The following is a 10,124-nucleotide window of genomic DNA, read 5'->3' as shown; positions in this document are numbered from 1 at the left end:
TACATTAATATCTTCCAACATGTTTTATCATTTTCTCCAAAATGTCTCATACACCATTTCTTAGGAGGAAAAAATGTCCAATTATACCAAGTAATAATATAAATGTAAAATAATAAGAACATAAACACACTTCTGGTAGTATTGTAAACTTGTATACTATTTGGTATTTTTTGTTTAGATTTTATAGTTCACATAGTCTATGATTCAGCAACTATATTTTTAGAAACTTTTCTTAAAGAATATCATATAATTTTTATATAGAATATACAATGGTATATTCTCATAGTAGAACATTATGCAGCAGTGAAAAATGAAAGAACTATAGCCAAATGCAACAATATAGATTAACCTTAGAAACAATATATACTGAACAAATGTCAGTTTCAAAAGAGTATACATAGCATAATAACATTTTTAAGTCTGAAATAAACAAAATAAAACAATGCATAATATAGAAATTGACAAGTGTAGAATAAAACCATAAACATAAAATAATAAATGTAAAATTTAAGATATTGGTGATCACATGGTAGAGTGGAGAGGCAGAAAGTTTGGACAAAGAAAGAACACATTCATTAATAAAATGATTGTCCTAGTTCTTTGAATAGGTTGTACATTCATGTATGCCTCTTTCACTGTGTTGCTTTATAATTTATACATGGTTACATATATTATTTTTATGTACCAAATATTATGTCCTGATAAAAGAGCAAACATTAATTATTTATTATTTATTACTTCACACCTCGGACTTGTTGATTCTCAAGTCAAATTTTTGTCAATCTTTATGTAAAGTGCTAACAGATTTTTGCTTTAACTTAATCTTCAAACTATCATTGTTACTGTCTTTAATGACAAGTATTGAAATATTTATAGACAAATTGATGTAATATCTGATAATTTATATCCAAATAGTCTGGGGGGTGTAGCAGCAAGTGTGGGTATAGCTGAAATTAAGATTGGCCATGACTTAGTACTTATTGAAGCTCCGGATGGATATATGAGTGTTAATTATAGTCTTCTTGCTACTTGTGTATACATTGTAAGTTCCCATATTGGGCAAGTTTTTCTTTTAATCCACAACGGAACCACAACGGAATTATAATAAACCATAGAAAAAATATAGATCAACTGAAGCTAAGTAACTCAGAGCTGGGAGCTGTGTGACCATGAGAGGACAGACATACACAGGGAGGCAGATCACTAGATCCACATGCACTCAGACAGATCCCCAACTCCACATGCACTCAGGCAGATCACTAGATCCATGTGCACTCAGACAGATCCCCAACTCCACATGCACTCAGGCAGATCACTAGATCCATGTGCACTCAGACAGATCCCCAACTCCACATGCACTCAGGCAGATCACTAGATCCATGTGCACTCAGACAGATCCCCAACTCCACGTGCACTCAGGCGGATCACTAGATCCACATGCACTCAGACAGATCCCCAACTCCACATGCACTCAGGCAGATCACTAGATCCACATGCACTCAGACAGATCCCCAACTCCACTGTGCACTCAGACAGATCACTAGATCCACATACACTCAGACAGATCCCCAATTCCACTGTGCACTCAGGCAGATCACTAAATCCACATACACTCAGACAGATCCCCAACTCCACGTGCACTCAGGCAGATCACTAGATCCATGTGCACTCAGACAGATCCCCAACTCCACATGCACTCAGGCAGATCACTAGATCCATGTGCACTCAGACAGATCCCCAACTCCACATGCACTCAGGCAGATCACTAGATCCACATGCACTCAGACAGATCCCCAACTCCACTGTGCACTCAGACAGATCACTAGATCCACATACACTCAGACAGATCCCCAACTCCACGTGCACTCAGGCAGATCACTAGATCCATGTGCACTCAGACAGATCCCCAACTCCACATGCACTCAGGCAGATCACTAGATCCACATGCACTCAGACAGATCCCCAACTCCACTGTGCACTCAGACAGATCACTAGATCCACATACACTCAGACAGATCCCCAATTCCACTGTGCACTCAGGCAGATCACTAGATCCACATACACTCAGACAGATCCCCAACTCCACGTGCACTCAGGCAGATCACTAGATCCACATGCATTCAGGCAGATCCCCAACTCCACATGCACTCAGGCAGATCACTAGATCCACATACACTCAGACAGATCCCCAACTCCACGTGCACTCAGGCGGATCACTAGATCCATGTGCACTCAGATCCCCAACTTCATGTACACTCAGGCGGATCACTAGATCCATGCGCACTTAGGCAGAGCACCAGCTCCATGTGCACTCAGGTAGAACGCCAGGCCAATAGCAACAATTTCCCTTGAGTGTCATCATGTGTCACCTGATGCTAAAGAACTGATTTTGTTTGTGTTTTATCTTCAAAGATAGGTTAAAGAAAATCAGAGCAATACTGATTGAGTTTTTTCAGTGCTGTTCACAATTATATAGCACTCTCTCTTTAGGAAATGTGGGGAAAACTGTCCATGCCTGCTTCCTTTCCTAGTGCACATCCAATCCCAACAGGGCAAAGAGGCACACACGGAATCTCATTCAAGGAAGAGCTCATAAATCTGTGAACCAGGTACACAAAGAAAATATTGTTAGTGCCTTAGTTTCCTGCTCTCTCTTTTTCTTCCTCTCTCTGTCTCTGTCTCTGTCTCTGTCTCTGTCTCTCTCTCTCTCTGTCTCTCTCACACACACACACACACACACACACACACACACACAGACTTTTTAGAGAAATAGAGGCTGGGGTAGACATTTTTTTTTTCATTAGTGCTTAATAAATACCATGCCTGGGGTTTTATGTGAATTATTTTATTTTTAACATTAGAGGTGATATTATTTTATAGATCAATAAAATAGATAAAGATCAATAAAGGTTGGAAGAGTTGTGGTAACTTGTCTAAGGTCTCATGGTTTGTATACTATAGAGCTATAATTTGATACCATGCCAATTACACACTCAAACTAACCCTATTGCCAATACATCAAAATGAACAGTCTGAATAATGGAAAGAAAAAGTTCCCCTTTATTTTAGGATAGCTTTGCAAAAGTTGGGAGCAGCTTAAAAGCAAACACAAAGACAATTCAGCGGGTAAAAAGGGTATTTAAACAGACAACTAAAGTGAACTGCATCCCAAGGTGTTCGTAACAATTAAATGAAGATCACTGCTGATCTCAGATTCCTAAGAGTCAGGTGGATCGGGATACTAAGTGGATTCTTTAAGTGGCAAATCTGTTGAGGAGACAAGACAAAGGAGTCTAGTTTGAATGAGATGAAAAATTGAACGCAATGAAGCTTACTTATTCCCTTTGCCAGAGGAAGTGGAACTTTCTGGGGTGGTAGTATTTCCCATCAGATTTAACAAAAGTGAAATTTAAATTCACAACATTAGGGTGCACAAAAATTTCACTTTCTCTAATTTCTGGATTAACTTTAATCTGCTTGATCCACCGTTGTTTTAGGCTTTCGTTGTCTTTCAATTATTTTGTTGTCTTTCAGCTAATTACAACTCTAAAAATTGTAGAAAACTGTTAGCAGTGCAAATAATTTTTGTACATTGACATGCAAATAGATTCTATGAGGTGGAGAGACAATTTTTGATTTCTCCTCCTCCCAAACAAAAAGCTTGTTTTGCATCTATTTATAAGTCCATGTTAGCATTTCTGACTGCTACGTAGTATTTTGAGTTTTTCTTCACACTGGTTAAAACATTGCCTTGGTTCCCTTATTAATTAATGAGTTGAATATACTCTTTGACAATTGTTCATTTTATATTTGAACATGATTTATCTTTTTTTAAAAAAATATCTTTTCACAGGATCTAGGCACTGTGACTCCATAGCCTACCCCAACAAAGATTCTTTCCTGATTAAACTTTAGTCAGGCTGCACCTTCTCCTAGGCCCATCTGTGCACTTCCTTGTAGAATCTGTTTTAGCAAAGAAGCCTGCTAGGTCAGTTTAGCAAGAACTACCCCTCTGGATGTCTGATCACCCTTGCCTGTTTTCAGCAAGAAGGAATCCTGTTAGATCAGTTTAACCAGATTCCCCCTGACCACTGATGTTTTTTAGTAATTTTCCATCCAGTTACTTCTATCCTACTCCTCGGCTATAAATTCCCACTTACCCATACTGTGTTCGAGTTGAGCCCAATCTCTGCTCCCCACTGCAAAATCCCATGGCAGTGGTCTCTACATCTATCGTGATGGTCCTGAATTAATCCTTCCTTACCGTGCTTCAACAGGTGTTGTCGGATAATTTCTTCTTTTATGCTCCCTTAACCACAAATCCATCCCAAACAGTCACTATGGTAATAGCTCAAGTTTATTGTACATACAGTTAATTGTATGTCAAACACTGCTACCACTTGGAAGGGTTAAGAAAATTGCCAAAAGTAATGTTTTACAAAACCACTTCAAGTTCAGGTCTGTTTTACTCTTGTACGCCGGCTCTCAACCACTTGTACTTCCCCCCTTAAGTTCTTTCATAGCCACAAACATTTTCTGCTTGTTCAAAACATACAGGGCTCTGTAGTTAAGAGTTTTCTAAACTCTTGACCTTATTCAAGTCTTACAACCACTTCATGAGGTAGGTGGAGTGGATGTCATTATTCCCAGCTTGGTGATATGGAACTGATTTCAGAGGCTAAAGGGCTTGGGCAATATCACACAAGTGCTGCGTGATGGAGTTGGTACTCCACCCACACCTGCTGATTCTGCAGCCTTATAAGCTGCCCTGCCTGAGGAGGAGGCTAAGGTCTACAAGTCTACTGCAAGGCAAAGGCCACTCCCTGCAATCTTGGAGACAGTTCAGAAACCTGCAAGAACTGACCCTGCAGTGCCAAACCAAGATTTAACCACTGCTGTAAGATATTTAGATCTTAGGACTTATTAGGACACATTAATGTGACATTTTTCCAGGACTTTCTTTATGTATGGAATTCAAAGCAGTCTTGGAGAGAACACTGGGAAACACACTAAGCCTTGCAAATAATTTATCAAATGTAAAATTATCTTCCTATATATGGAAGTTTTCCAAGCTGATCCTAAATACTAGGAAGGCCTTAGTTCTGTGATTTAATTATTATAGTATTTTCTTTTTTTTCTTCCAACAAATACACCCTACCTCCTCAAGTCGTTATGAAACTAACCCTCTTGTGAGAAAATAGTATCTTATTTCCAAGTCCTTCTGCCTGGAAGAATTTAACTACCCAAATTCACCATCCATGAGGTTTACTTTTTAAATTTTCACTTTCATTCGTGTAATATTTGTCCAAATATTTTTTACCGGAGAGAAAAAAATGTTTCATGGATGAAACTTCATGTGCTGGGGAGTGGAACTGCAGGAATTCCAGCTCTATTGTCTAAATTCAGAACTTGAAATTCAGCGCGGGGGTGTGGGTGGGGTAGGGCAAGCATTGTTTTCCCAGAGACTGCTGGTTTGTACTGCCCTGCTCCGTGTGACTTTCCCGTGGGTGTGTCCTTGGGTGAGGACCTGTCCTTTCGTCCTCTCTTTTTAAGAATATCCCTTTTTGGAGGACAGAACATTTATCTTCCTTTCCTCTTTCTGACTTTTTTTTTTTTTTAACTTTTCCATTTAGAACTTTGGTGACATCCACTCCTCCTCCCACATACACAACCCCTTTAAAGATGGCACAGTTAGATAATAGAGCTGCCTCCTGAACCAGGTCCAGGACAAGCACAAACTCAAAACAAGGGCCTTTGCGGGTGAAATAATACACCAGTGAAACCCAGAGTCAGAGTTTCACTTGCTCTTAGTTACCCAGAAAAATTCCCGTTAGGAAACAAAATAAATGAAACACTATGGGGCCTTCCTTCCTTTTAAACTGGTCCAAGGCCATGGTGCTAGGTGACTCCTTGTTTGAAAGGTTTCTAACTGCCCCTGTTTCTAGTGTTTTCACTAGCTGAAAGGTAAGATCCAATGGAAATAAGAATATTGAAATAAAATTTAATTAAAGCATAACTCATGTTCTCCCTTCATTATGCCTAACCAAAGACGCAAACTCCTGAATGACTTGGCCACAACCACTGTTTGTGTGAATTAGCATCAAGTAAAATAGAAAGGAATCTTGGAGTACTGGCAGGATTGGATCAACAAGACCTAAATTTTACCCAGTTTGGTAAAAGTAATCTTTAGAATTCAAAGGATAGTGGCAAAGAGACACACATCTGTATGTATATATACACACATCCGTATGTATATATACACATCTGTATGCATATATACACACATCTGTATGTATATATACAAATTTTACACACACACACATCTGTATGTATATATACATATTTTAGGTTACTCAGTGTATATTTTCTACAACAGCTATGAGGGTATTACTATAGCTTAGTGGATAGAGAGAGTGGTTTTGGAATCTGTCAGCTTTAAAAGACAACACCACTTATTAGCTGTGTGTCCTTGGTGAAAACTTACTTAACACTCAGTTTCTTCATCTGTAAAATGGGGAAAATAATCATAATAACTACTTCATAAGATTGCTATGGGAATTAAAATTTTTAAATGTTTATATAGAGTTCTTAGTAAAATGCTGAGCACAGAGCATATTTTCAATAGTGCTTGCCAAGAATATAAGTTCCTTTTGAAATATATACATATTTCAATAGTCAAAGTCATCCTCCCTATCCCCTTTCATTTTTTCTTTTCCAGTGGAATTGCTGGTTTACATTTCCATCATGAGTAAATAGCACGCACGGTTCATTGTTTCAGTGCTGCTGAGAGCTATAGAGATTGTCTAGCCGAGGACTCATTTGGGAACCAAGAAAAAAATTCTCTGGAAGCAACATATAATTGAAATCCAAAAAGAACCTCATTTTGAAATCAGAACAAAACATTTTATGAATCCTCAAAAACAAACAAACAAACAAACAAAAAACACAATGACTCAAATTATCAGTCTTGTTTGTCACCTAATTTTTAGATTATTGATTAAGTTTATAAAAACAGATTTTCAAAATGACAGCAGCTTCTTCTGTATTTATTTTTCCATTTTGAAGCAAAGTTCTTTTTTAGCGAGACGGAGCTTCTCTGTTTCTTCCTATTGGATCTTTCCCAAGGGAAAAAGAACTTTGTGTAGATCTGAGTCACTCATTAAATTCCCAATTCTCCTCGAGAAGGAGATTGTGAACCAACACGGACCTAATGTCTAAGGTCTTCCTTGGAAATAGCGAAAACTTGGACCCATAACTCTCTTAACTTGTTTCCCTTCCTTTAGGATGAGCTGAAACTAGCATCAACATATGTAAAGCATTTTAAATAGTGCCAGGCATATGGTAAGCCTTCTATAAGTGTTGGCTATCACTATCTTATTCAAGATTGATTTCTTAGAACACACAGTAAATACCTTGATTTTAGGACCACATATTTTGATTTGAGATCTCTATTACTATGTCTGGAAACTCGCAGCAGTAACTTGTCTCGGTTCAGTCCCCAACATGGTTTTTGGTTCCTTTGTTGACTAAACCCTAACATGAAGAAGGCTAGGCAATGGAAATTTTGATTTCTGACCTGTCATACTTACTTGAGTACCCCTGGCTTGGAAGCTCATTAGAGTCTCAGAAAGAAAAAGAATTTATTAAATCAATTAGTGTGCACAAATGAAAGGGCACGTCCCTTGCTAATTACAGGAGTGGCTAGCACTGATGCGGACATCCCTTTTATTTTCCGTGGCTTATGGCCCCATTAACAATTAGCAGTGACTGATGTCTTAGAAGGAAGAGTTCTGTCTGCACTGCTGGGTTTTCTCAGGAGGGGGTAGAGAGAAGGTACTTGACAGAGTTTAATCAGGGAAAAAATTAAAAACTACAAGACACCATTTTATTTGTGGATAAAATATACTTGCAAAAACCTTTAACACCAACATATTCACTGATATATATATATAAAATATTTACTTTGCCTAATTTTGGAGTGTTAGGAAACATATTGGAAACTGTTTTTTTTTCCTTACTGAAAATGCTTAAACACTTATCTCTTTAGTTAATATTCGTAAGTTAAAAGAATCACTGTTTTAGAGAGAAAATCTCTTATAGAAAATAAATTTTAAGTTGAGGAATTAAACTCCATTGAGTTTTTCCTCAACAAAGAAAAGTTGTCCCTTTCCTTGCTGCCTGCCTGTCATGACACACAGGGTCAGCGTCTATACATTCATGGTCTCTGTGAGAACAAACGAAGATTAGAATTGCACACCAAGGTAACTGTCGCAAAAGGAAAAAAAGAAAGAAAGAAAGAACAGTAAAAAGGAGCAATATTCCTGCAATAAGGTAAGGACACAAAAACAAGCAAGATGAGATTGCTAGATGTGAATCCATACGCAGACTTCATGTTTGGTTCTGCTCTTGACTGATGGACTCTGGATGGAGACACGTCCGGGTGGAGCTAGGATAAAGTTGGTAATGTTCTCTATTTCTGTCACCTCCTTTCTTCTGCCAATCAAACTACCTCTTGGAAAAGTCTCAGTGTCATTTATTTACACTCTTCATGTAATTAAATCAATGCATGTCCTCTTTCATAAGTACGTATACTTTAGCCTAAATAATGAGAGCTAATAGCGATCAAGCTCTTACTCTAAAACAAACACTAAGCTAAGAATGTTACATGTGCTCTCTCGTTTAATTCTCACAATCATTCTATGAGGTAGACAAAATCACCCTCTTTTGTCGATTGGTAGATTTCAGCTTAAGAATGATAATTAACTTGTCCAAAGTTTTCTAGCTAAAAGTGGTCTGACTTCAGAGCCCGAGCTCTGAACTGACTGTATTTATTTGAAATCTAAATGGTTCAGAGGGGCAGGCACCCTGGCAAGGGAGGGCGTGTTCAGGGGGCTTCTCTGCAGGAGCAAATCAACACGCCAGGCGAAGACTTGAATTCCGCCTGCACACAGGCCCTGGTAGCCACCTCTTTACAGGAATGGTAATGCTGTCATGGAAATCGGGTGGCAATTCCAGTTCTACTTCTTATGACCCTTTAATTCTTTTCTGACAAGAGAAGCATAGAAGTATATAGCCTGCATGAGAGAAAGAAAAGAAAGAAGGAAGCATCATAGTGTCCAAAATCTCCTTCTCTAATTTGTCATAGCGGGTTCCCGCCTGTGGCCAAGGCTTCTCTTTTATCAGGTAGACTAAAACCAGGGAGGTGCCCACATCATCAAGTCAGAGGAGGACAAATAAGCATGTCTGCCATATCTCAAACACTAGAAAACATGGTGGAAAACCTTTAAGGGGGAAGGCTGCTGTACAGGAAACGTAAAATGTTACTTTACTCAACTTCAGGATTCATTGGGACCCAAGACCCTTCAGGCTAACAATATAAACAAGTTTCATAAAATTAAAAACAAAACAAAAACTCACAGAAGGAAATTGGGATGTTGTGCATCTGATATTTTGAGGTTGAAGATAAAAGAGAAATTCTCTGGGGCCATTAGCAGACAATGGTGACTGCTCAGTGGACCAGAAGACAGCCAGCCCCAGGACAAGAATTATGTAATTCCGTTTCCTCCCAGAGGGGAGTAGAAAAGAAGAACCAGCCTTCTTCCACACCTAAGATGAAACTCCCTCTGCCGCACTGCTTGGTGCCTGTTGGAAAAACTCATCAGGTGAAATCGATAATCACAGCACTCCTGGGGTACCTGCTGTATACTCAACTAATCTTCAAAGTGGGCCGCCGCTCAGGAGAGCATGGGGGGGGGGGGAGATCAGATCATGCCGCATTTTGAAATGATACTGGGTGAGCAAATAAAGGTGCTGCTTTGGCTGTGAGCTCTCCAAGTCCCACAGAGCCACCAGGGTCACTGAGGCCCTGCACCTGCCACACAGGTGCCCAGGCAGGAGCTCAGGGCCGCTTCCCAGGCTTGGGCAGCCATGGCCAACCAGTGTTTAGACGAACAACTGTCTTCAGGGAAAACAACTCCATATGACTTCTACCAACTAAAGGAGCAAGTCCCAATCTACTCTTCTAAATCCTACCGCCCCTCACCCTAATGGCACCAGCGTTGCAGAGTGGATTCCACTAATACTTAGCCCTTGCTGGCTGCTGTGGGAAGGAGCCTTCGCAATTT

Source organism: Microcebus murinus, chromosome 3 (genome assembly GCF_040939455.1).
Source record: "Microcebus murinus isolate Inina chromosome 3, M.murinus_Inina_mat1.0, whole genome shotgun sequence".
NCBI classification, from domain to species: domain Eukaryota; kingdom Metazoa; phylum Chordata; class Mammalia; order Primates; family Cheirogaleidae; genus Microcebus; species Microcebus murinus.
This window is presented reverse-complemented; position numbering follows the sequence as displayed.